Source organism: Eriocheir sinensis, chromosome 2 (assembly GCF_024679095.1).
Source record: "Eriocheir sinensis breed Jianghai 21 chromosome 2, ASM2467909v1, whole genome shotgun sequence".
NCBI lineage: Eukaryota > Metazoa > Arthropoda > Malacostraca > Decapoda > Varunidae > Eriocheir > Eriocheir sinensis.
In genome coordinates, this window is record NC_066510.1 from 1,951,567 (window position 1) to 1,979,050 (window position 27,484).

The 27,484-nt window shown below is 42.0% G+C and overlaps 1 protein-coding gene across 3 annotated transcripts in view; it reads left to right on the plus strand.

Annotated features, from left to right (window-relative positions):
- The window catches only part of LOC126998460 (neuropeptide CCHamide-1 receptor-like), a 135,293-nt gene that overhangs the window by 7,595 nt on the left and 100,214 nt on the right, over positions 1-27,484 (plus strand). For 2 of the 3 annotated variants that reach the window (XM_050860186.1, XM_050860169.1), the window contains exons 1-2: positions 8,835-8,999; positions 13,865-13,996. The gene's annotated coding sequence lies outside the window, so the exon portion shown is untranslated. Of the gene's footprint in view, positions 1-8,834; positions 9,000-13,864; positions 13,997-27,484 lie in introns of those variants that run through there. The other variant, XM_050860178.1, reaches the window with a different exon arrangement.

A 27,484-nucleotide genomic window follows, 5' to 3' on the forward strand; every position in this document is an offset into this window, starting at 1 on the left:
GGGCTAAATAATGGTGGGAGTTTGGTTTACTTAGCCATGTTTTACTATTATTTTTATTTTTTACAGTAGAGGAGGCAGTTCAAGGTATAAAAAAAAGTGTGCCGAGAGAGAGAGAGAGAGAGAGAGAGAGAGAGAGAGAGAGAGAGAGAGAGAGAAGCCCGCTAATCGCTGCTCCCATAAAAGCGAGTAGTAAAGAGTGGCCAAAAGAGGGGTCAATTTCGAGCTGGTACTTATTATTTAAAGTGATGCTCTGTTTTACCCCGGCTTATAATATCTCCTCATGGCTTATACTCACGCTTCAGAGAGAGAGAGAGAGAGAGAGAGAGAGACTGCGAGATAGTTCCACACAAATCAAAATACGTCTTTTTCAGTTAATTTGTGAGTGAAGTCGAAAACGCTTCATATCACCGAATTATTTACTTAATGGAAGACTGCGTACAAACTGAAACATATAATCGACTCACCGGAGGGAGGAGGAAGGGTAGCGAAAGAGGAGGAGGAGGAGGAAGCCCTGCTCGTGATAGGCTATAGGAAGGGTCCGCGCCGCTCGTCTTGGGGGAGGTATTCGCTATTCGGCGGTGGAGAGGAACGAAGCCAATTTGATCAGTCTTTCTGGCATCCTTTCTCTGGCATTTTTCTTCCCTTTACAGGAGAGACGAATTGCGACCGTTTCCAGTTTTGATTTTTTTGTTTTTGTGTTCCGCTGTTGGTTTAGTCGCTTTTGCCGTTGAAGAAAAAACGGCTTTCCAATATAGAAGGTTTGAGAGGAATGCTCGGGTGGTGTTGGTTCGATGCTTCCCAGTGCAGAAGGTTTGATTAAGAGTATTTGAAAGGCAGGGTGTGGAGTCGGAATCGGAGTCGGTGTCGCTGGAGTCGCCGGAGTCTGAGTCGAAGTCGGTAAAAATATCTTCGACCTCGACTCCTTTACGATACGTGTGATGTTGTGTGGCTGGGTGTGGTGGGATAGGTGTGGCGGGGTTTGATTTGCCTTCCCCTTAACTGCACAGGAGGGGAGAGGGAGAAGGGGGTGGAGTCGGAGTCATAGCCTTAAAATTTTCTGAAGTCGGAATCGGAGTCGAACTTTTTTATATCCGATTCCACATCCCTGTTGAAAAGTGTCGGTTCGAGGTGTCCCAGTATAGAAGGTTTGAGAGTAACGTTTGAGTGAGATTGCTTTTAGGCACCTCAGTATTTAAGATGACGGTATTTTTATGTATTTATTTATCATATTTTATTTAGTTATTTGTATTTAAGGTATTTAAGGTTTGAAGTAAGGTTTAAGGGGAAGTTCAAGTAGCAGGTATTGGATCGAGGTTTCGTAATACAGAAGGTTTGAAATTAATATTCCGGTAGATTAATTAAAGGACATATTCTCAATCATTTCGACACACACACACACACACACACACACACACACACACACACACACACTTATGCCAACGCTTTCGTAGAGGTTGTGTTAGTAGTTCCATGGCGGGTAGTCTTATGAGCCCAGTGATAATTATAATTTGACAAGGTTTCTGCACCACGAATGTAAAAAAACAAAAACAAAAAAAAACAATCTTCGAAACACGACTAATCTCCGTCGTGTCCATTGCAAATATTTACAGTTTATTGACCCCTCTTTCGGCCACCTCTTTGGATTCTTTTTTTTGGAGCAGCGAGTAGCGGGATTTTTTTTATTATTGTTTCCTTTTATTGTGTGTGCCCTTGAGCTGTCTCCTTGCTGTAAAAGAGAGAGAGAGAGAGAGAGAGAGAGAGAGAGAGAGAGAGAGAGAGAGAGAGAGAGCCGAAAACGTCTGAGAATTTATGCCTTAAGAAGAGACCCCAGGAAAGGCGACGCAACCCTCCCCCTCCCCCTCCCCTTAAGAGCTGGTAATGGCGGGTAAACGGCAAGGGGATTAAGCAAACGTGCCTTGGCAGTGGTCTATAATTTGATCGCCTCCACATTTTCACCCTATAATCTCCCTGATCTTCGGTGCATTCTTCTGGAGGGTATTTTGGGGTGTTAGTGGAAATATAGGGGTTCGGTATCTGGGCGCACACAACATTATGCCAAAAAAAGGGAAGGGGGTAGGTTGTTGTAATATTTAGTGTGTAGGTATGTGTGTGTGTGTGCGTGTGTGTGTGTGTGTGTGTGTGTGTGTGTGTTTATAGGAAATCTGATGTACAATATTAGACGTCAAACTTTATAGCAAGAACACATCTTTTTCATTTTTCCTGTTTTTCCCTTTTTATTTCTTTATTGCCTTAATTAAAATAGTATAAATGTTACTTTTTTATATATATTTTTTCACGTTCCTTCCCTCACGGTTGTTTTTTCTTCAGTTTTCGTCTAATTCTTTTTTTATCCACGACCATTACGCCTTCAAAAGCTCTCTCCTGAACGTCCACTATTTTCCGCATAGGGCGAGTCTTCACGCTGGCGATTTTCCTGGTGTTGTTTTTTCTCTTTGTTTTAATAGCGGCTTATGATACTCCCTCGTCTCTTCACCTCCCTTACTCTCACCCTCTCCTCACCCTCCTCTCATATCCCCCTCATCCAACGTTGCCAAATTGTCGTACACTTAACATTACATTTATCATTTTTAGGCTCCGAGACTGTCGTAGCTACACAAATAACAATAGGAAATTAAAGTTAGCGTTAAAACTGTTAAATATTGATAGGTTTCGTTCTTTTTTGCTATAGTTATCGGTCAGAAACTACAAAACTGCATTGCGCTGAGTACGATACTATGGCAACGCTGCACTCATCCCTTTCACCTCCCCTCCCTTCACCATCCCTCCTTTACCCTCTCCCCCGTCACCATCCCTCCCATCCCTACCACGCATGCACAAGTGGTGACTGCCATGTTGTTGATTGCGATCACTCACCCACGCTTGAAAAAAAAGCATGTTATAAATAGCCCGTCCTTGTACACACCTTCCCACCTCGCTGAACGCTCGCCACATTTGTTTAACTATAGTTCAGAATTCTGAGTGTAGTTTGTTTGCTTGTATTCAACGGTGTAAAGCGGGCAGTTGAAAAAAGTAATGCCCTGGTCACAGGCTACACGGTCCCTTGACAACCACTTTGTTTACCGATATAGTTCAGATTCATGGGTGCTGTTTTCTTTTTTAGTGTTCCACGGTGTAAGCGAGGTATTTGAACGTAGCGATTCCCTTGGTCAGAAGCTTCACGCGTGCTCTCACCACATTTGTCTGCCTGTAGTTGAAAATCGTGGATGTAGTTTTCTTCTTTTTAAGTTCGACGATGTAAAATATAAGGAGTTGAAAGTAGTGATCTCGAGTGTAGTTTCTGTACGTTCGAAGTTGCAGAATATAAGGTGGTTGAAAGAAGGAATTCCTATGCTTCAGAATCTTGGGGGTTGCTTTCTTTTTTATGTTCGATGGCGTTAACATAGGCAGTTGAAAGAAGTAATTGCCATGGTCACGAGCAATACACGTGCACACATCACTTTTGTTTGCCTATATAGTTCAGAATCTTTAGTGTAATTGTTTTGTGTGTGTTCGATGGTGTAATACATAAGCAGTTGAAAGGAGCGATTCCCCTGGTCACAAACTACATTCCTGCCCTGACCACTCTTATTTTCTCGGGTGTAGTGTCTTTACATTCGACGGTGTAAAGTATAGCCAGTTGAAAGAAGCAATTCCCTCGGTCACACACTTCGGAAGGGATGCCAGATTCACTTGTCAACTCAATTAGGTGCGGAATGAGTCGGCCAACAAGAAGAATGAAGTCTTAGTAACATTTTTAGTCTCCATCATGCTGCAGCTCAAGGGCCAATGCCACGGAGATGAGAACCGAGGCCACGTGCAGCTATAACGTATGCCCCTCGACCTTTAACTTCTTACTGTATACGATATGCTGAACACGACTTTAGTTTGCTTATTATCGAGGTTTTGGGATAAATTTTGACCTTTCCTTTTTCGGCAAATTACTTTATTTTGATAATTTGCTTTCCCCAATACCTCACACACAAGAACACGAAAACAAGAATATCGATGAAGGACGGTTAATTAGTTTTCCATGAAGGGGGGAAATTACGTTGTTGTTTTTCGAGGCCTCTCGAACAAAAAAGAAAAATTAGTGAACTTTGAGGCATCTTCTTCCATAGCTTTTTTTTCTTTGTTGCTGCTGTTGCTGTAGTGAGTTACAAGTTATCTTTCTCGTTTCTTTACATTCGACGGTGTAAAATATAGCCAGTTGAAAGAAGCAATTACCCTGGTCACAAACTCCGAAAGGGATGCCAGATTCACTTGTCAACTCAATTAGATACAAAAAAAGGTCGGACAGCGAGTTCTTCTGTTTATCATGTCTGTGTTTTGAAATCGAATCTTTCTAGTTTCTTTACATTCGACGGTGTAAAATATAGCCAGTCGAAAGAGGCAATTACCCTGGTCACAAACTCCGAAAGGGATGTCAGATTCACTTGCCAACTCAAAATTAGCTACAAAAAAAGTCGGACAGCGAGATTTTTCTGTTTGTCATGTCTGTGTTTTGAAATCGAATAATGAAGTCTTTGTAACATTTTTTTTAAGCAGCGAATTATAAGTTGTCTTTCTAGTAACTACCAACTATTTGGTGACGTCACGAGTTAGTGCGCGTATTCACAAAGCTTTTCGTCGCGTTGTGTGACACTATATTTGTTGTTAAATAACTACTACCTCGGAGGTGTAGTAAATACTAACAATATTATCATATATTTACATATAAATGCTTATAAATCCTGTTTTTCAACTTGAAATATAACTTTGCGAGTAGAAGAAGCCCATTTCTTTATAAAATGATGAGATATACACACTTTGAGAGGCATATGAGAAGTGTGGGCGGTATGGCAACACCGACGCCTGGGGTCAGCTGCCAGACCTCCCTTCTCCTTCAGTTCTTCCTTCCTTTCTCTTTCTTCATCTTCCTACCTCCTAATCCATTCATCCATCCATCTCTAGATTTGTACCTCCGTGGAGGGACCATGGACCTTTGTCGGGTGACAGCCCGTGAATTGGGCTGCAGATATGGCAAGACAGTCTTAACTTTCCCTCGTTCCTTCAATTCCGTCTTTCGTTCCTGTCTGCCTCGATATCTGTCCCATATTTTTCTTTGCTTTCTTCCTGCCGCAATCTCCTCCTTCCTTCCTTCCCTCGTAGATAACAAGACGTCGAACAGCAGAGTTACCTTAACACATTGAAGCAAACAACGAAATAAGTTCCCATAATACGATTTAGCACAGTTTACCTTAAAAAATAAAACCTTTAATTTCAACATAAACGTCTTTATCCCGTAGATGTAAAAAGCGGGAATAAAGTAAATATGATCTTAGAAACGTTATAAATAGCCACGGTGTCTTATCATGATGGAACAAGGAAGAAAATGGGAAAAGAGAACGGGTTGTTTTGAATCGGCAGCTGGAGTGTGAATGGGATCCGTCCGCTGCGATTGGCCCGGATTTGGCTTTCATTGGTAGCCTGGTAGCATATACTCCCAGGTCTTTCTCTGCCTCTGTGGTGGATAGTGGTGTGTTTCCCATGTGGTATTGATATGCTGGAGTAAAAAAGAAATGGAAAAAAAGAAAAATCAGAAACGAACAAACTCCACACCCTTACTGAAGCCGCGTCCTCAATGTGGCACAGCATGAGAAGGGAAATCTGCCACGAAGACGAATGGAGAGACGAAAATACCGAGAGGCCAAAACCGGGGAAAGGAATAATGTAATAAAAAAAGTTACGAAAAAGGAGGAGAGGACGTGAAAGAGGAGAATAATGGTGAAAAGGAGATGGGGAAGCCGGAGCAGGAGCAAGAGGAGGAGGAGGGGAGAGAGAAGAAGGAGGAGGAGGAAGAAGATGAGTAGGAGGAGGAGGAGGAGAAGGAGGAGGAGGAGGATCAGAGGTTGTTCTTCCCCGGCCCCAGATTAGGCTCAGGGGGCAGCTGAAGAAAAATGAAGAAAAGCAGGAAGAAGAAAAGAAGAAAGGAAAAAATAAATGAAAAAAAGCGAAAGAAAGACACGAATACCAAAAAAAAAGAGAACATAAACAAAAAGGTGAAAACAACAGTAAAAAAGGTCAAGACAAAACAAATAAAGAGAAACACCTTTACCAAAATAAGTGTTAAAAGGAAAAATAAATAAAAAATAGCGCGAATAAAAGAAAGGTGAAAAAAAACGCACGAAGAAAACAAAGGAAGCAAAGATCGTAGAAGAAAAAATACAGCAAAAAAAAGGGAAAACAAGCCAAAAAAGTAAACAAAAGGATAATGAGATAAATGAATAAACGAGAGAATAATAAGAAAGAAAGAAAGAAAGAAAGAAAAGGAGAAAAAATAGTAAAACATATGAAACAAAGATCTTAGACAAAATAGCAAAAAAAAAAAAAAAGGGAAATAAGCCAAAAAACAAACAAAGAAAAGGATAGTGATGAAATAAGTGAATAAACAAGAAAATTAATAAATAGAAAAACAATAAAAGAAAGAAGGAAAGAAAAGGAGAAAAAATAGTGAATCAAAGGAAACAAAGATCATAGAAAAAAAACAATAAAAGAAAACAAGCGTCTGATACACCTGTTTTGTGCGCCAGGTGAGCAGTGAAAGTACCTTGTTAGCGCTGTTGTTGTTGTTGTTATTGTTGTTGTTGTAGTTGTTATTCCCTTCATAATAACGTTTCTGTCCGATACACAGGTCGAGCAGATGAGATTGGGAGGAGGAGGAGGAGGAGGGGGAGTAGGAGGAGGAGGAGGAGGAGGAGGAGGATAATAATAATAATAATAATAATAATAATAAGAAGAAGAAGAAGAAGAAGAAGAAGAAGAAGAAGAAGAAAAAGAAGAAGATAAAAAAGAACAAGAGGAAAAGCAGGAAAAGAAGAAGATGGAAAAAAGAAGGAAGCAGGAAGAGGAGGAGGAAGTAGAAGAGGAGGACGAAAACTAGGAGGAGGAGGAGAAGAAAAAGAAGAAGAAAAGAAGAAGAAGAAGAAGAAGAGAAAGAAGATGAAAGAAGAAGAAGAACAAGAACAAGAAGGTGAATAAGAAGGAAGCAGGAGGAGGAGGAGGAGGAGAAGGAGGTAGAGGTAGCGAAGGTGAGGTGGAAGGGGAGAAGAAAATAAAAATGTGCATACGACGTAAACATGGAGGAGGGGAAGAAAAAAAGAAACAAATAGAGAAAAAGGATCAGGGAGGAGGAAGAGGAGGAGGAGGAGGAGGAGGGAGGAAGGAAGGGAGGGAGGGAAAAGAGAAGGAAAGGTTGGAACTATTCTGGGCTGTCCGTCTTCTCTCTCTCTCTCTCTCTCTCTCTCTCTCTCTCTCTCTCTCTCTCTCTCTCTCTCTCTCTCGTTTTTGCTGTTATTTTTGTTGTTGCCCTTGTTCTTCTTCTTCTTCTTCTTCTTCTTTTTCTTCTTGCTCTTCATCTCGTTTTCTTATTCTTATTCTTGTTCTTGTTCTTGTTCTTCTTCTTCTTCTTTATCTTCTTTGTTTTATCTCTTATTCATCATCAACGTTCAGTATTTTCGCCTCCGTTTTTCGTAATGTGCTTCTAAGACCCAATACATTCCTCGTAAATATCATAATCTAAAAATAATGACTGGTGCAATGAAGATAAGTGTGGAGAGAGAGAGAGAGAGAGAGAGAGAGAGAGAGAGAGAGAGAGAGAGAGAGAGAGAGAGAGAGAGAGAGAGAGAGAGAGTCATTATCGATAAAGTTTAATGGATTTTCTCTTTTACCGGTTTTCATTATTGTTTGTTCGATTTCAGTCTGTCTGTCTCTGTCTGTTGGTGTCTGTCTGTCTATCTGTATGTATGTGTCTCTGTCTGCTTGTCTGTTTCTGTCTTTGTCCTTGTCTGTCTGTTTGTCTGTCTGTCTGTCTGTCTCACTCAATTACATTCTCTCTCTCTCTCTCTCTCTCTCTCTCTCTCTCTCTCTCTCTCACACACACACACACACACACACACACACACACACACGGCCCTTAATTAACACCCAAGGGCTCCGTGTCCCCACTTTTAAAGCTTCTGTTTCTAATCTATTGTTTCCGACTTTTTTTTCTTTTCGTTTTTATTTATTTATTTTATTTTACCTCAGTGCTCAAGTTACTGGTTTAATCTCGTAGTTTTTTTTTTTCCTGCTGATTTGTATATTTCTGGCTTTTTTCTTCTTTTTCTTCTTGTTTTGTTTATATTTTTTTCGTTTTTCTTCGTGTATTTATTTATTTTTAAGTTGTATGTTTTCTTTTTTTTAGCTTTTTTTGTTTGGTATTTTTTTATTTGTGTTTTCTTTATCATCCTGTTTTTGTTTTGCTGTTTCTTTTTTTTTTTCTTTTTTCTTGGGTGTTTTTTTTAGTCTCAATATTTGTTTTCGCTTTTTCTTCTTGGGGTGATTTTTTTTTTTTTCATCACGGTTTCATCCCTCCTCCTTTCTCTCCTCTCTTCGTTTGTTGGTTTGCTATATACTTTCTCTTTTGTGCCTTTCTTCTTCTTCTTCTTCTTCTTCTTCTTCTTCTTCTTCTTCTTTCATCTCTTGCATGTCCTACGTTCATCCTTTCAGTTCCATCTAAATTGTTCTTCTCTCTCTCTCTCTCTCTCTCTCTCTCTCTCTCTCTCTCTCTCTCTCTCTCTCTCTCTCTCTCATAACTATACGTGAATAATCGTATAGGTATGATAGGTTGTACATATTGTATATAATAATGGTAAGAAGGGAATTGGCAATAGTGGTTAGTCAAGTACCATAAGTTATTAAAGGGTGAAACGGGTTCGACGCAGTGGGTTCTGTGTGTTAGTAAAAGTTGAGAAGGGAGGCGCCCGATGCCCACACAGTTTAGTTATCCACTGACCACAATAAGTGATAAACACACCGCTCTCGCTGCTCGCGTCACCACACCATCCACGCCCCGTCTTCATCATACTATACACCAGCAGTATAATCTGAGTCGCCGCCCAGCGCTAGGAGGCCTCTTTAGTTTGTGTATACTGGACAGGGTGGCCAGCTGGGGCATACTGTGGCATACAACATTCCTACTGGTGAGTCGCCATCTATGTTTTTTCTATTACACTTGTCTACCTGTAACACGGCTCCCTTAGGGGTATACAGTTACGACAAAGTGATGGTGCCGTGACCAGGATGCGTAAAGTAAAGTAACTGTGAAAATACCTGGGTAATTATGTGGAGTGGTGCGCCGGTGTTAGCAGCGAACGAGCGAGTGTTTTGTGGGGTTGTTGGTCATGCCGGGTGATATCGCCGCAATATTTTTTCATTCCTAAGTGTCTCTTGGTGGACAATACACGTATCAGTGCCGTCCTATTTTTGTGTAAGTTAAGGGAAAGCCAAGGTAAGCTCCACTGAGGGAGATTCGTTATGGGGATTGGCGTGCGTATCAACCTGCGTAGTACCCGGGCCATTAACCACCACCCCGGCAGAAGGTAGCTTGGCAGTTGACTCGCGGGGGTTAAAGGATTAGTTATCTTATATGCCGGTGTGTGTTATAAATAAAAGTAAAGTGAAACCTCAATAGTTCTTAACATTTAATTTTGTGTATCTTTGTGGTAGTGGGCACTCAAAAGTAAAGTTAAAGAGTAAAGTTAAAGAAAGTAAAAAGTAAAGAGAAAGTATAATGAAAGTAAGCGAAATTAAAGTATCAGCACAGGGTTTAAGGATTTCATGTGAAGTAAAGAAATTTAATAGTAACATGGTGAAAGTTGCACAAGTTGAAAGTTATAGAAAGTTGTATTGAATTTTAACAATTATTTTGCCTTCCAGCATCAGTGACTACCATTCCTTAACTTATTGCTTTTGTTGATAGCATATTACTTTTATTTACTACATAGTGCTTTTATTTATGGTAAATTAGCAAGAATCATCACCAACATGGCAGACCTTAAGAAATTAAAGAGACTGAGAGCCGGAAGTAAGTCTGCCTGTACCAAATTATTGAATTCTTGTGTAACGATGAAATACAAATGACTTGTTTGCAGCGTCGATTAACAGCCTCATTAGAGAAAGTGAAGGATTATGACCGGCAAATACTTTTAACTTTTGGATGATGAGGAAGGAATAGAAGAGGAAATGCTACAACAGAGCGAGTATGAAGGCTCTGTTGAGGATGAACTAACTAAATTGAAGATCGCAATAACCAAATTAAAGCACGAAGATGGTAACAAGGCAGTTAAGCGTAAAGAGATTAAGTTACCAACCTTGAACTTAACTACCTTCGAGGGCGATCCTAGAACCTGGACTGGATTTTGGGAATTATTTAAGTGCGCAGTACATGACAAAAGAACTTACAGAAGTTTACCTCCCTGAGAGGACAGATGAAAGGACACCCTTTAACTTTAATAAGTGGGTTTAGCATTGAAGGAGCCAGTTATGAGCCTGCGGTCCGATTATTAAGACACGTACGGAAGGGAAGATCAGATCAAAGCAGCGCACATTAGCAGTTTTTATAACCTAGTGGCTCCAGCTTATGAGATCAATGAACTTAAACGCTTCCATGCTGCCTTTGGGTGTGCTATTAAGTCCATCAACACTTCAGGGGTCACCTTATCTGAATTTTGTGCTGCCATTTTAACCCAGAAGTTACCAGCTCCCTTAGGGGAAAATATTCGCCGTGAATTGAAAGAGCAGTGGCTAGACTTACACCAATTCACAGAAGCATTTTTAAGAGAAATGCAAACCTTAGAAGCTAGTGACAAAGTACCAAGTCCTCTTATTATTTTGGTCTCAATGTCTCGTATTTCATTATTACTTTCCTTTTTCTCTCTCTCATTTGCCTCTTCCCCCAAGCTCCCTTTAAATCCTACGTCCTTCTCTTTCATTTTTCTTTTTTCTTTTACTCTTTCTCTCCCTTTTCATTTTTTTCTCTGCTCTCTATTTTCTGCCTAACGTATCCTCATTTTTTTTTGTGCTTTCATCTTTTTCTTTTATTAGTTTCTTTCCATTCTTCTCATTTCATCATTTTCCTTATGTGCCCTTTCTTTCTCTTTCTCTCTCTCGCCGCAACGTTGCATACAGACTCGTATATCGTATTCTCATTTCACTCTCCACCGCCACTTCATCTTCAAAGGCGTGAGTAGCGAGGTGCGAAGCAGTAAGGAGATTGAGGAGGAGATAAAAGCGTGATTGGGAGAGTGGGAGATGGAGATGTGAAGGCTGTAGTGAGGGGGAAAAGGTAATTGTGTTGGGTGGGAGATCGGGAGATTGAAGAGGTGTGAGAGGGGAGGATGGTGGAAGAAAGGGATGGAGGTGTTAAAGGGAGAGGAGGAACGAAGTGTGGGAGAGGAAGAAAGGGAGGGAAGTTAAGAGAAAGGAAAGAACCAAGGGGAGAAGGATAAAGAAAGAGGGAGGAAGTTTGGGAAGGGAGAGAAGAGTAGAGGTTTTAAGAGAAAGTTGTGGAAGGGAAGAGGAGGGAGGGTAAAGAAAGAGGAAAGATCTATGGAAGAGGGAAGAGAGGAAGGGAGGATACAGGATGAATAAGTATGGGAAGGGAGAAGGAAAGAAGGAACGAGAAGAGAGGAAGGGAGAATACAAGATGAAAAAGTGCGGTAAGGGAAGGGACTCAAGGGAGAAAGCGATGAAGAGAGGGAGGAAGGGAGGGTAAAGGGAGACGAAAGAAGTGAGAAGGGAAGAGAGGAAGGGAAGTTAGAGGAAAAGGAAAGAGGAGTGGAAGGAAGGGTTTAAAGAGGGAAAAGAAGTGCGGGAAGGGAAAAAGAGGAAGAGAAAAGGGAGGAGGGAGAGTAAAGGAAGAGGAAAGGAGTGCAAGGAAGGAGAAAACAGGAAGACACATAATCATCATCATTACCAAGAACAGGAATAATGATAAGTTAACAGAAATAATGAAAATAACAAAAACGACAACAGCAGCACCAACAGCAAGTCAACACACACACACACACACACACACACACACACACACACACACACACACACACACACACACACACACACTCACTCACTCACCATACACACATTTTTCTCCTCGTTTTCCTCACTCTTCTTCCCGCTCGCCGCTCCATTTGTCTTTCTCGGCGTCAACGAAATTTGCATTCTCCACAAAAAATAGACTTACAAACCCCCATCTCTGTGTGTGTCTGTGTCTCTGTCTGTCTCTCTGCCTGTCTCTCTCGGTCTCACTCTTTATCTACCTATCTATTTTAGGAGCAGTAAGTAGCGGGCTTTTTTTTTTTCTTTTTTTTTACGCCCTTGCACTGTCTCCTCTGCTATAAAAAAAATCTATATCTGTATCCATCTCTCATATACACAAACACTATTTCCTAACAGCAAAAGTAAACAAAAACAAACAAAAAATGAGACACTGAGTTACCCAGAAACCTAAATAAAGTGTAAAAAAAAAATAAAAGAAGGAAAAGAGCGAGATATAACAACATCCATAAGGTTAGGCCGCAGTTATAATTACCGCAAAGGCTCTTTAATTAATATCTCCGTTGTGCGAGCTGCTTACTGGACGCCTGATTATTATTTTTTATTATTTTTCTCATCGAGGATAGAGCAGGGACGGGAAGTAGGTTAATTAATAAGGGAGAAGATACATACAGCGGGGGAGGGAAGAGAAAAGACCGCAGGAGTGTACAGTTTTCATGGTGTAGCTTTAAGTATTGTTATTCCGATGTGTATATGTCTGCCACCTTCACCCCCGCACACACACTCCTCTATCTCTTATCAAGGGAAGAGAAATAGGAAGTGGGCTGATAATGGAAAGGTACAGTGGGTGGGAAAGGAGGGAAAAAGGTTATATGTGTGGATGGGAGGGAAGAGGTGTGGAAGAAAGGGAGGGTGAAGAGAATGTTATGAAATTAAAGAATAGGAAGTGGGTTAACAATGGAAAAGGTTTACAGTGGATGGGAAGGGAGGGAAAAGGTTGAAGTGAGAGGGAAAAAAGTGTGGATGGGAGGGAACAGGTGTGGAAGAAAGGGAGGGTGAAGAGAATGCTATGAAAAGAAAGAATAGGAAGTGGGTTAACAATGGAAAAAGGTATACAGTAGGTGGGAAGGGAGGGAACAAGGTTGAAGTGAGAGGGAAAAGTTGTGGAAGAAAGGGAGGCCGAATAGGAAGTTATGAAATGAAAGGATGGGGCAGCATGTGGTTAGTCTTGCGCCCCTCCAAACACTCAAATGAACTCAAGGAAAGCTATTAAAAGGGACAAAAAACACCAGTAAAGGAAATATTTTAAATATATGACTATTTTTGAAAGAGTCACTTCACATACATACATACATGGATCATCCACAGCCTTTTCTGATATTTTCATTTGAAGCTACTGTCATCTTTCTTTGTGCAATTTTAGTGAGGACATGTCAATACACGACATGATCTGATTATACTGTTAACAGACTAGAGAGAGTTGTGGTGTGGTGCTGGCCAGTGGCTGGCTGGCTGCGGCTGGTCAGTTATAGGACTGGCTCAAACAGCCAACCAGGTTACTTATGATGGAATATGATACAAGAATACTCCAACAAGTGTTTGAAACTAATGTAGAGAATATAGAGGTTTACATTAATTTAATTATTTTTATTAATAAAAAAAATAGATTTAATTAAAAAAATCTGATTTAGATAAAATGAATTTTTTTTTTTAATTGATCAAAAAAATCAACAGCCCTGCTTATAGAATTTTTTCACTTTAATGTTGGATAATTTTTTTCTTTTCCATCAAAGGAAGCAGCTAAAGGGCAAAAAAAAAAAATTAATGAGATAAAAAGCCCGCTAATCACTGCCCGTATTCAAGAGTTTAGAAGAGTGGCCAAAGGAGTGGTCAGTGTTCATGTATCTATTAAAAACCAAACTAGATTCTTGTGTGGTCGATGATTAACTAACTAACTGTCTACCCTTTCCCCACACACACTCACGCGTCTCTTTCCTCTCCCCTCACCCAGGCTGTCTTGAAGAGCATCACCTCCGCCCTTTCTGAGCACTTCGCCTCTCACCACCACCACCGCAAGCACTCACCTATACTAGTCTACCTGTACTGGATGAAGAGTCCTTCCCCATGCCTCTTCTGCACGCTGGTGAGTAAATCCGTGAGTGAATGAGCATGGGAGTGAAGGGTGAATAAACGAATGAAGGGATGAATAAGTGAGGAAATGTCAGAAGAGTAAGCGAATGGGTGAATGAATGCGTGAATGAGTTAGTGAGTGCGTGAATGAGTAAGGGTATGAGTGAATGAGTGAGTAAATAAATGCTATGCCAATAGAGTGAAGGATTTATTAATGTTTCGTCAATACTGATACTTCATAAAAACTGTCAAGGTGTATCACTTCAGCTTTGGTATAGTTTTTTTTCTTTTCGAGTACCTATGAGAAAAAAGTTTATAAAGAGTGGGAAAAGAAGTGATAACGGAAGTCTTGCCCGCAGGTGTTAATTAAAGCCAGGTGCGAAAGATACGTGGGAAAAGACTCGGGTGACAGGAGTTTAAATTGAAACATACAGATAGGGAGTATTCGACCACCACTAATTTTTTTTAAGCTAACTTGTGTAGTAAAGCGGCAGACTTCTCTTGTTTTCCTTCTCTTTACGTGTCTTTTCGTGTGTTTGAAGGCTTATTTATTTCCTCTGGTCCTCTGATTTAGAGTTCGTTTTTCCTCCTGTATCTCAAGGTTGTAGGTTGGTTTTCTCTGTTCCTGTGTGGTAGCGTTGCAGTTTCCTTTATAATAAGTCTTCTTTTTCTTACCTTCTCTGTGATCCCTTCAACTATTGGTTACCTCTCTTCTCGTGTGGTGGCGTTGCGGTTTCCTTGTGAATATGAAAAAAGGTGCCCGATAAACGATAACTAGATGTTGCGCCGACTAAACGAAACTTTCCAACTTTCCAACACCAGAACAATTTACGAACCGCTGTCTTTCCTTCTCCCCCACCTGTACCTTCACCACTAACCCACTTCCTCTTCTTACCATACCTGTGATAAAAAAAAAAAGGCTGTTGGTTCCTCGGGTCCTTGCGTGGTGGAATTACTGTCTCCTCGTACGTCAGAAGGCTATTGGTTGGGTCCTTCTGTTCCGATGTGTTAAAGTTATTGTCTCCTCGTGTATTTGAAGACTTTTGGTGAAGACTTTTGGTTATCTCCTTGTCCTAGTTACCGTTTCCTCATGTATTTGAAAGCCTTTAGTTCTCTCTTTTGGCGTGGTGGAATTACTGCCTCCACGTATGTCAGAAGGCGATTGGCTCTTTCTGTTCCAACGTGTTAAAGTTATTGTCTCCTCGTGTGTTTGAAGACTTTTGGTTCTCTCTCTTTTTGCTGGAGTTCCTGTTTCCTCGTATATTTGAAAGCCTTTTTTTCTCTCTCTCTTTGGGTAATTACTGCCTCCCTCGTATATGTCAGGGGCGATTGGCTCTTTCTGTTATTGTCTCCTCGTGTGTTTGAAGACTTTTGGTTCTCTCTCTTCTTGTGCTGGAGTTCCTGTTTCCTCGTATATTTGAAAGCTTTTTTTAGTTCTCTCTTCTGCTGGCTTGGTAGAATTACTGCCTCCTCGTATGTCAGAAGGTGATTGGCTCTTTCTGTTCCAACGTGTTAAAGTTATTGTTTCCTCGTGTGTTTGAAGACTTTTGGTTCTCTCTCTTGTGCTGGAGTTCCTGTTTCCTCGTATATTTGAAAGCCTTTTTAGTTCTCTTCTGGCTTGGTAGAATTACTGCCTCCTCGTATGTCAGAAGGCGATTGGCTCTTTCTGTTCCAACTTGTTAAAGTTATTGTCTCCTCGTGTGTTTGAAGACTTTTGGTTCTCTATCTTTTTGCTGGAGCTCCTGTTTCCTCGCATATTTGAAAGCCTTTTTAGTTCTCTTCTAGCTTGGTAGAATTACTGCCTCCTCGTATGTCAGAAGGCGATTGGCTCTTTCTGTTCCAACGTGTTAAAGTTATTGGCTCCTCGTGTGTTTGAAGACTTTTGGTTCTCTCTTTTTGCTGGAGTTCCTGTTTCCTCGTATATTTGAAAGCTCTTTTAGTTCTCTCTTCTGGCTTGGTAGAATTACTGCCTCCTCGTATGTCAGAAAGCGATTTGTTCCTTCTGTATTTGAAAGTTTGTACTCGTAGTTCTTTTTGCGTGGTGGAATTACCGCCTCCGTGTTTTGCGCTCCGCCTAGTAAACCGCGTCCATGTTTCATCCTGGCGTGAGAGGTTAAGTTTTGTTTTTTTCCGCCCTCCTCGCTACTGCCGTGTTTTGTGAGCCGCCCAGGGAAAAGAGGCTTCATATTTCATTCTGGCGTACTAGGAAATACGTTCAAGTTTTGTTTGTTTTTTTCTCTTGTTGTTGTTGTTACTTTACGGGATCCATGTCAAGAAAAATAATGTGTTCCCAGAAGTTGTTAGAGAAGATTTTAGTGTCGAAACTTAGTGAAGCGAACTCATTAGAACTGGACCCGTTTTTTTTTTTTTAGTTTCCATTTCTTGGCAACTGAGTGAGTAAGAGAGTGCGTGTCAATGAGTGAGTGAACGTGAGTGAATGAATGAATGTGGGTAAGTGAATGAGTGAGTTAGTGAGTAAATGGGTGCGTGTGAGTTCGTGAGTTAGTGAGTGTGAGTGAGTGAGATAGAGAATGATGAACTAATGGACTGATGAAAGGATGAAAAGACTGGAAGCTACGAGACTGATACCCAATTTTTTTTTTTTTTTTTGGGGGGGGAGTGGGTCATTCCCTCTTCCTCCACTCCCTTTGATGTCTCCCTTCTTCCACTTTCTCCTCTGATCCATTCTTCACCGCCGTACCTCATCCATCTTTCTCTTACTTTCTTTCAATCCCTTTCCATATTTCTTAGAGTGACTTATTTTCTGATCTCCTTTTTAAAAAGTCTTTTTTTTATACTTTCTCTGTCCTCCTTTCCTCGTTCTTTTTCTCCTCTCATTATTTTGGTCTCCATGTCTCATATTTCATTATTACTTTCCTTTTTCTCTCTCATTTGCCTCTTCCCCCAAGCTCCTTTTAAATCCTCAGTCCTTCTCTTTCATCTTTATTTTTTCTTTTACTTTTTCTCTTTTCATTTTTTCTCTGCTTTATTTTCTGCCTAACGTATCCTCATTTTTTTTGTGCTTTCATCTTTCTTTTTCTTTTATCAGTTTTCTTTCCATTTTTCTCATTTCATTATTTCTTTCCTTGTGTGCCCTTTACTCTCTCTCTCTCTCTCTCTCTCTCTCTCTCTCTCTCTCTCTCTCTCTCTCTCTCTCTCTCTCTCTCTCTCTCTCTCTCTCTCTCTCTCTCTCTCTCTCTCTCTCTCTCTCTCTCTCTCTCTCTCTCATTCTTTTTTTATTATTACTGTTTCCTCCGCTTGGCCTTTTCTCCTTCGTGGTGGGTTTTGTTTTATCTTTTTTGTTACTTTTCCCTCGCCGGAACTAATTACTTCCCTTACCTTTTTAGTTTTTTTCTCCCTCCCTCATCTCTTTTTCCATTTTATGCTTCTCTCATATTTTTCTTTTTCCTTTCCGTTTTTTCATCCTTTTCACTTCACATTCGTTTCCGCCACCGCCGACCCTCCTTCTCTTCCTCCTCCTCTTCACTTTCCTCTTCCTCCTCCTAGTCCTGTTCATCATCCTTCTCCTCACCCTCTTCTTCCACCTCCGTTGCACCTCATTCGTCTTACTTTTTCCACTTCCTCACGCTCACACACTCACTCACGCACTCACTAACTCACTTTTTTCGCAGAACTTTTTCACTTTCACCTTCTGCAAAAATATGAGGCCATCTGTCTTGTCTTCTCCTCCTCCTCTTTTGCTCTTTTTCTTTTTGACTTTTGACCTTCTGTACCACACATCGCACCTTCCCTCCCCCTCCCCCGCCTTTTCACACCACTTCTTCCCATTCCTGACTCGACCCTTTTTTTATGGTTTCAAAGCTTCGAAGTCTCCCCAAAAGGAATCCCAGTGAAGCTTCGGAGCCTTTGAACTCTCACACAAGATCTCCACAAAAAGTGTGTGGAAGGGGGAAGGGGGAACAATGAATAAAAGAGTATCACCCCAAAAAAGGAAAAAAAGAAAACGGGGCAAGGAGAAATGGGAGATATGTTTTTTTTTTTAGTGGAAAATGTAAAAGTGTGTTTTTTTACTTTTGTTTTCTTGAATGAACTAGAGTAATGGGAGACACCAGGGCTTCTTTCTCCTCCTCCTCCTCCTTTTACGCCGGCGCCTCCTGGAACAATCCCTTGCCATCTCTCTTACATCCTTTACCCGTCTCCTCCTTCTTCGTTTAGCTCCTCGTTTCTTTTCCTCCTCCTCCTCCTTTCCTCCTCTTGTGTTTCTTCTTTTCTTTCTTGTTGTTGCTCTTGTTCTTGTTTTTCTACTTCTTTCTCGTCTTCTTTTCTTTTCTTCTTCTTCCTGCACCCATTCCTCCTCCTCTTCCTCCTCCTCGGGGTGATCATTTTCTTTCTTTGCTTTCTTTGTTGAGATTTGTTTACCTCTTCAGGCAGATGTGCGTGCGTGTGTGTGTTTGTGTGTGTTATGGTTGTTGTTGTTGTTATTACATTATTCTTTTCCTGCAAGGAGGAGGAGGAGGAAATATTAGGTGGATGTAAGGTGTTGTTTCTGGACGGGTAGGAGGAACGGAAGGAAGGGACGCGTTGATGGAGTGTGTAATGGGCATTGAGGAAGGAGGGGCGCGCGGCAAGACGGGGAGGGAGGGAGAGATTCGGTCAGGGGAATGTGAGGGTGAAGAGGAGGGAAGGGCTGCAAGGTATGGAAAGAGAGGAACAGGAAAGCTCGAGACAATGAAGAGTGGAATGAAGGATGTCTAGGGAGTGAGGGAGGAGGAGAGGATAATGTTAGTGGAAGTGATGGGTGGAATGGTATGATTAGAGATGAAAGGAGGGAATGAAAGAGGGATAGAAAGTTAGAAATGTGTAAGTAGGTGACGGAATAAGCCAGGTAAGAAGGAGGAAGGGAGTGAAGAGGAGGTGGTGGGGGAAGACGAAGAGGGAAAGGAGGAGGAAAAAGGAGAGGGTGGTTAAGAATCCTCGGCTTTCCTCAAGGCAATTAAATTCCTGCCGTGAATAGTAAAAGAGTCGAGTGGGTCCCTAAATAATGGTAGAGAGAGAGAGAGAGAGAGAGAGAGAGAGAGAGAGAGAGATTAATCACACCTATGTCAATGTTCTCGTCTCGTGTTTAGTTGCCTCTCACCTGTTTGTCAAGTCCACCACTACTTGTTGACAGCACACCTTGAGCACTGGTAATAATAGATAGGTAATAAAACATGGGTATTGAAAGGCAGGCTTCCTTCCCCCATCTTACCTTCCTCCTCTAAAAGGCCAGTCCCCTCTTAGTCCCAAGGTTGACAGCATGATTGTTGGGTCAGTGTTATCAACCTTCTAATAAACTCTGAACATAGGAAGCCAGTTTTGGGGTCGATAGATAGAGCGAGATAGATAGAGCGAGAGAGAGAACTGTAAATGTTAAAAGGATGCAAGTGACATTCTTTTTTTTTATTAACAATTGAATGTCGAGATCCACAAAGTCAGGGTATATAAATGTCAACGTCCAATGTTTTCTTTTTTATTTTAGTATTGTACGAGACCAACCTTAAAACTAAACCAGCGAGGACAGACTGTAGAAGCTAATTTTTTTAATATATACGGTAATACCAAACCTTAACTAAACCTTCCTGAACAGATTATAGATATTTTATTTTATTACTGTGTATATGAGACCAAACCTAACTAGACCAGCCTGAACAGATTGTAAGAGCTATTTTTTTGTTTGTTTTATTTCTCTTATTGATATAGTATAAAACCAAACCTTACCTAAACCTTCCTGAACAGATTGTAGATCTTATATTGTATTATTATGTATAAGACCAAACCTAACTAGACCAACCTGAACAGATAGTTGGAGATGTTTTATTTTATGTATAAGAGACCAAACCTAACTAGACCAGCCTGAACAGACTGTAGGAGCCATTTTTTTTTGCTTTATTTCTCTTATTAATATATTAAACCAAACTTTACCTAAACCTTCCTGAACAGATTGTAGATATTTTTGTTGAGGCCAAACTTAACTAAACAAGCCTGGACGTATTATAGGAGCTGTTTTTTTATTGTTATAAGAGACCAACCTTTGACTAAACCAGCCTGGACGGATTGTAAGATATTATTTTGTTTTGCTTTTCTTTTAATATTTTACGAGACCAACCTTACTTAACTAAACCAGCCTGGACATTATATAGCTGTTTTTTTTATTGTTATAAGAGACCAAACCTTAACTAAACCAGCCTGGACGGATTGGAAGAGCTATTGTCTGCTCTGGCTCGGTTTGTTGCTCTCAAGATTGACGTTTCCGCTAAATTTATATGCACCATTAACATGCGCCGCGTTGTCGTCGCCCTTCGCTTCGTAAATAATGTAAATAATTGCCCTGCCTTAATTTACGGGAGTCATTAGAGTAGTTGAAGGAGACTAATGCTCTGGGACATTAAGACGATAATTACATGCAATTTAGTCACTTGGGAATATTTTTTTATCCTTCCCGTGTTACCGAGAGCAATTCCGTACGGTCTAATTGCTTGTTATTTTCTGGTTTATGTTAAGAGTAATTAGTGTTCTATTTCAGTAAGTGAACGTCGGTGATCTATGCAAAGATTATAATAAGCGTTACATCGATTTACGTAGATGTTTAGGTAGATTTGGGTAGATGTTTCGGTGGAGATGTTTCGGTGGAGATGTTTCGGTGGAGATGTTTCGGTGGAGATGTTTCGGTGGAGATGTTTCGGTGGAGATGTTTCGGTGGAGATGTTTCGGTAGGGATGTTTCGGTAGGGATGTTTCGGTAGGGATGTTTCGGTAGAGATGTTTCGGTAGAGATGTTTAGGTTGGTATTCTCAGACTCTTCCGTTTCTCACGTCAACTAATTCCAAAGGCCGTAAGAATTTAGGTTCACGGTACAGAAAAAGTTAAACCACCACCAGGGTCATAAAACTGCTCCTGGAAATAGTCTGAACTCTCCGGAAGCCTTGTCAAATATGCGAGCTTGGGCGCCGAAATGTTTGACCCTTAGACCCAGAGGAGGTGATTTGTACGCATATGTGAGTGTATTTATAGTATACATTGGAATGGTCATGAAGAGAACAATTAAGCACAGTTTGGAGTCGCTTATTCTCCGTGGGTAGTGATGTGCATTTAAGGAATCAATTAGTTGGATCGGCGCTGAATGGCTTTGTGTGCCGGAGTTTGCGGCGAGGCATGGAAGTCCGAACTCCAATTAGTGTTCTCTGATGGAAGCGATCGAGTTCCGCGACTCTCAACGCACTCATGGAGGGTTCAGGGTACTTATGGGGAGATTCAGGGAGACCGAAGCAGACTGGGAGGGCTGAAGTGTTTAATCCCTTCAGTGCTGTTGAGAAGAGCTTCGATACCACTGCTTGAGCCCCCGACTATTAATAACTCTTCAGAACCCGTCTGATCTCCTTTGTGGACTTTGGTTTGGAAATATCTGCCGTGAGAGCCGAAAGCTTAAAGTTCCCCTGTGAAGAGAGTTTGAAGGAGGCCAGACTCGCGCCAACACGGCAAACAATGGCGAAGTTTCCCCCGAAGTACCTGAGGGAAGATAAACACAAGAGGATTCCGTCTAGGGCTTGGTCACCACCTCGCACACAATGGAGGATGGAACAATGTGAATGAAAAGAAAAACGAATAATCAGACTTTACATTCACAAGGTCATATTTTTTCGTGATACGTTATAGAAGTAGAAACTAGTGACGACAAATCCTGAGATGAGGCAGTGAGGAGGTGGGGCAAAGGACAATAGCCTCTCATCACCCCTCCTCCCGCCTCCCTCCCCTGCACACACACACCACCACCACCAGCAGGGGAGCGGAGTGAGGCAGCGAAACCTTGAAGAAGAACATTACCACCTTGTTACACCTTGTTATAAGAGAGCGCCGTAAGCGACGACCCACTTACACTAGATTGCTTAATTTATTTACAACCTTAGGAGTTTTTATTTGCCTCCCATGGTTTAGAAATCTGGGGCGTGACTGCAGGTGCTTGTCATTCTTCATAGAGGTGATTGAGGAGGTGATGTGCTGCTTGACTGCTTGTTAGGGTCGTTAAGGTTGTAGTTATCATACCTCGGCCGTCCTGCATCCTGTGTGATAAGTCTTGCGAGTGGTTATCATGACCCGTAATCTCAGACGCTGTCGGCTCCTACAACAAATATATTTCCACAGGTCACAAAGGACATTAGTCGGGTTCTCATGAGTGTTTCTTCACTTGCATGGTGCGGAAGCCTTGTCAGAGTACCACTAGGCTCGTAAAACTACCCATGGAAATACTAAGGGTGGTATTCTTAGACGCTCCCTCCTCTTACAACAAACATTTCCAAATGCCACAAAGGTTATTAGAAAGGTTCCCATGAGTGCTTTTTCACGTTCATGGTACAGGAGCTTTGTCATATTACCACCAGGGTCATAAATCTACCCATGGAAATACTAACACCATCTCTACGAAACCCTTAAGCCCCGAAATGTTTGAGGATAACGCCTTTCCACCTCTCCCCGAGGATTCCAGATAAAATTGATTCAGATTCCTTGTCTGTTTCCGTCCGTTGCTGTCCCTCACCACCTCGCCACAAGTTCCCCGGACCTCGATTAGTATGCTGGCAGCCGCACACAACTCTCGGTTACAACATGATGCGAGCGTGTCATGCATTGGTGGTGTTGGTGGAACTCTCCTCTCTTCCCCGTAACAATAAAACGACCCTTTTTAGGAAGAGAGTAAATCAGGATTGTGTTTGCAGTTAGTTCGTGATCGGGATGAAGTTATTTTCTTTCACTATTTCTCACTCGTGCACGATTGAAACACCCTAAGAGGAGAATTAATTGGTAGATAATGTGTATATAAAATAACTTTGCGGTGTTGTATGTACATTCCGTCTATAGTGGTTTCAACTTTCCTCAGACTTAATCTTCCCAGAGGAGATTACTTAGGAACGTGATATATACATGTAATAAATTGTCGATGGAGAACTACACCCTCGTCCTTCATCCTTGTCAACCTCCCTGCGACTTCACTTCTTTCAGGAGTGTAATAAGGTGACGTGTGAACGCTCTGTGCTAGCAGTGCTGTAGGAACCCATTGCCTTGCATGTTTTTTTCACCTTCCTACGATTTCAACCCATGCAGGAGAGTGTACAGAGTGGATAGGATGTGGGAGTATAATGTATAAATATTCCCGTATGAACACTCGCCTTTTCAACACGTCCGCCTCCACACAGCCACTGAGATAGGCTTCGGTTAACACTCACACACACTGCCACGGACACACTGTTTCTTACGCCCGGCGCTGCCTTTGATCACAGCCTCGCCGCCTTGCACGCTGTCTGCCGCCCGTCACAGTCAGAGGCAGCCTGTTGGGTGGCCGTCAAGTTTGAAAGAGATGCAGCTCTGACGATGCCATATATTCTTCCATGAAAATACTCTTCACTTAGTGCACAGATAATTCATTATATATATATTTATTATATTTAAATTTAAAATGCTACACTTTGAAAGTTTTCCGCCTTCACACAGCCAAATTTATTTCAGGGGATCAACACGCAACGGGAACTCGGCGTTAACTCTTGTTTGATCTTGACGGATTTACATTTTTTCGCCTTTAATCATTTCCTGGCGTGGCGGGAGGCGAGTCTCTAAGTTAACTTTTTCTGCTCCTAACGTTTCATTCCCCGCCAAAAAGAGGCCGCCGTTTGCGAGGAGTGGACGCAGCGACTCTCGGGTGTAACTGGGCCGTGCCGCGCCGAGGGCGGCTCAGCGTCCCGTTACTGTAATTGGTCGCCGCCTCGCCGCGCCGTCAACTGTGCCTCGGCGAGGATATTGGTGCCGCGCCTGCCGGCCCGCGACGCCCGGGTGTGTGTGACGGCTGGCGTGGGTGTGGCGCGCCTGCTTGTGTTTAGCACGGATTGGAGACTGTCCTACCAGTGTCCAGTCCGTGTGTTTGTCTCCCTGTGTCTTTGTCCCTTTGTGTCTATTGCAATCTTCAACTCCTGAGAGATCAGCTGATTTGTGTCGTTCGTCCTGTATGTTTGTGTCTGTGTGTCTTCGTGTCTGTTATTGTAGGTCAGTGTCTGTTTGCGTCTGTGTTCCTCATCTTCTACCATGTGTTTTTGCTTGTGTCTCTGTCCTTGTCTCTGTGTTTGTCTGACTCAGTTGCAGTCCTTGTATTTCCCGGAATACTCGAGGGCAGAAAAAAGTTTAATGCGTTTTATTCTGGTGTGGTCGTTTTTCTATCTGTCTGCCTGAAGGGGGGAGGAGCAGAAGGAGCGGGGAGGTAAGGAAATGAGGTGGTGGGAGGAGGGAAAGGGTAGGATTGTCAGTGAGTTGGACGAAGGATATCTGATAAAGTGTAGGATCTCTGAGGGAGGTGAAGGATGCTGAGGGGGGAGGTGAGACTCAAGGATGCTGTGGTGAGCTGAAGGAAATTAGGGGGTGCCAGAGTGGGATTGAGGAGGCTGGGAGAGGAGAGACGGGGGGGTCAGGGGGGGGGGGGAAGGGAGAAGAGTGTGAGCTGGCAACGTGGGCGTGAGAGAATTAGGGGGCTTAATAAGAGGGAGGGGGTGGGGGAGGGGGGCTGAGAGAAGAGGAGGGACTGAGGGAGGGGGGACCGGGATGAGAAGGAGACAAGGGGGGGGGCGTGAGGGAGAGGGGGGCTACTGAGGAGGGAAGTTGAGGGTTTGAGGTGGGCGTGAAGGGCGTTAGGGGGGAGGGGGAGGGGCAAAGAAAGTAGTTACATAAAAAAGTAATATCCTGTGTCTGTCTTTTCTTTCTCGCTTTCGTTTGTCTTTTATTTCACGTTTCTTCCGCTCGTTGGAGTTTTACATTTTTTTTTATGCTGTCATTTTTTGCGCTTTCGTGTTTTTTCGTCTCACTTTTTTATTCTCTTTTTTTTTCTCTTTATAAATATATATATAGCATCATATTAGCGAATTAAGCCATAAATCTCTCCTTTCTCCCCTCCTCCTCCTCCTCCTCCTCCTTCCTCCTCATTCAGAGTATCTCTCTACTTCCTTGACCTTTCTCCTTCCTTTTTTTTTCCTCTCCTTATCCGGCTTAAGGGAAGCAGTACATTATAAAAGAGGAGGGGGAGGAGGAGGAGGAGGATAAGAACATAAGAACATAAAAATGTAAGGAGTTTGCAAGAGGCCGTTTGGTCTATACAAGGCAGCTCCTGTAATCCTAACCCCAAATCACCTCACCATCCATGGCTCTATCCAACCTCTTCTTGAATGTATCTATGGTACTGGTACCCACAACATGGCTGCCAAGCCTGTTCCATTCATCCACCACTCTATTGGTAAACCAATTTTTGCCTATGTCTTTGTTGAATCTAAATTTATCTAACTTAAAACCATTGCTACGTGTCCTACTTTGTTCTTTTACAACCAAAAGGCATTATCATTGATTTCATGGTTAGTTGGTTGACATGGGTCTTTGAATGTCGTGTGTGTGTGTGTGTGTGTGTGTGTCTGTGTCTGTCTCTCTCTCTCTCTCTCTCTCTCTCTCTCTCTCTCTCTCTCTCTCTCTCTCTCTCTCTCTCTCTCTCTCTCTCTCTCTCTGTCTCTCTCTGTCTCTGTCTCTCTGTCTCTCTGTCTCTGTCTCTCTGTCTCTGTCTCTGTCTCTCTGTCTCTCTGTCTCTCTGTCTCTCTGTCTCTCTGTCTCTCTGTCTCTCTGTCTCTCTGTCTCTCTGTCTCTCTGTCTCTCTGTCTCTGTCTCTCTGTCTCTCTCTCATGTAAAGTCAGATGAGGTGATAGACAAAGTTGAAATGGACGCAATAACTGTTAACCTGATAATGATGTTCTCAGTGGCAGTAGTAGTAGTAGTAGTGGCGGTAGTAGTAGTAGTAGTAGTGGTGGTAGTGGTTATAAAAGACAGCTTAATGTGAGGCTAAGGAGTTCATTTTGTTGACCAAGCAAACAATACACTTATATAGGGTTGAGGGCAAGATAGAAAAAGAAGAAGAAAAAGATGCAGAAGAAGAAAAAGAAAAAGAAAAAGATGCAGAAGAAAAAGAAAAAGAAAAAGAAAAAGAAAAAGAAAAAGAAAAAAGAAGAAAAAGAAAAAAGATGCAGAAGAAGAAAAAGATGCAGAAGAAGAAAAGGAAGAAGCAGAAAAAAAGAAAAGAAACAGAAGAAATACGAAAGAAAAAAAAGAAAACCGAAAAAAAGAATTAGAAGAGAAAGAAGGCGACGACGAGGTATATATGGAGGAGGCGGAGGAGGAGGAGGAGGATGGACAGTGAAAGAAAATGGCCAAAGTTGCTCTTCTTACATAGTTTCGCTTTCTCCTTTTCCTTCTTTCTTTAGTGCATTATTCCGCCTCCATCCGTCTCCCTTTCTTCATTTTAATATTTCTCCAATCTTTTTTTAAAATCTTGGTTATTCTTATCTCAATACTTAACTTCTTTTAATCGTGTTCTCTTTTTATTTACTTCTCGTCCTATCTCTCTCTATCTCTTTTTTTTTTTCCAGACTATTTTCTTATCTCTCTTCGTCTAAATAAGTCCCGACAGCTGTTTCTTTTTTCTTCCTCAGTCTCTCTCTCCCCACTTTTTCCCTTCCATCTCTCTCCCTCTCTCTTTTCTTCCCTTTTATTCCTCTCCATTCCATTCCCCACTTTCCTTTTTTTTCTCTCTCTCCTGCCTAGAGTTGTTCGCCACTAGAACAGCCTTCCTGCAGAAGTGGTTAGCGCAGAGACCATCAACTTCTTCAAGAAACTCATTGATCGCCTCTTTGCTGCATCGGGAGTGAACTGAACGTACCCAAGAGTAGGTACACAAGTGTTTTAATCCTTCCCTGCAAGCTACTCCTGTGGCAAACGGATTGATTAAATCACTGATTGCAGGCAGCCTAGTAAAGAGCCAACAGGCTTTCTGCCGCCTGCTAGTCCATGTTTCTCCCCCTTCTCTTTCCTTTCCTCCCTCTTTCTTTTTCATATATTTTATCTATCTTCATTGCGCGTTGTTCTCCTATTTTTTTGTGGAGATATAGACACACACACGCACACGCACACGCACACACAGAGAGAGAGAGAGAGAGAGAGAGAGAGGTATTTATCTAGGCCTCGAGCTGCAGTGTGATTAGTTGCCTCATTTCCTCTTTTTTTCCCTTCTTTCCTTTTTTTTTTCTTTTTTCCCCGAGCTATCATTGGAGCAACAGTTGCTCTCTCTCTCTCTCTCTCTCTCTCTCTCTCTCTCTCTCTCTCTCTCTCTCTCTCTCTCTCTCTCTCTCTCTCTCTCTCTCTCTCTCTCTCTCTCTCTCTCTCTCTTGTAGGCTTTGAGATCTAAAAAGCATGTTAATTAAGTTCTGACGTGTCAATAAGGTAGGCCTATTTTCTCTCCCTCCCCCCTCCCTCCTTCCCTCCTCTCCATTTTCCTCCTTTCATTCTTCCACCTTTTCCTTTCTTTCCTACTATCTTATCCCCTTGCCTTTTTCCTCTCTCACTCTCCTCTCCTTTCGCTCTTTTTCCTCTTTCCTCTCATCACTCCCTTTTTTTTCATTTCCTTTCTTCCATCATTTCCCTTTTCTCCCTCCTCCTCT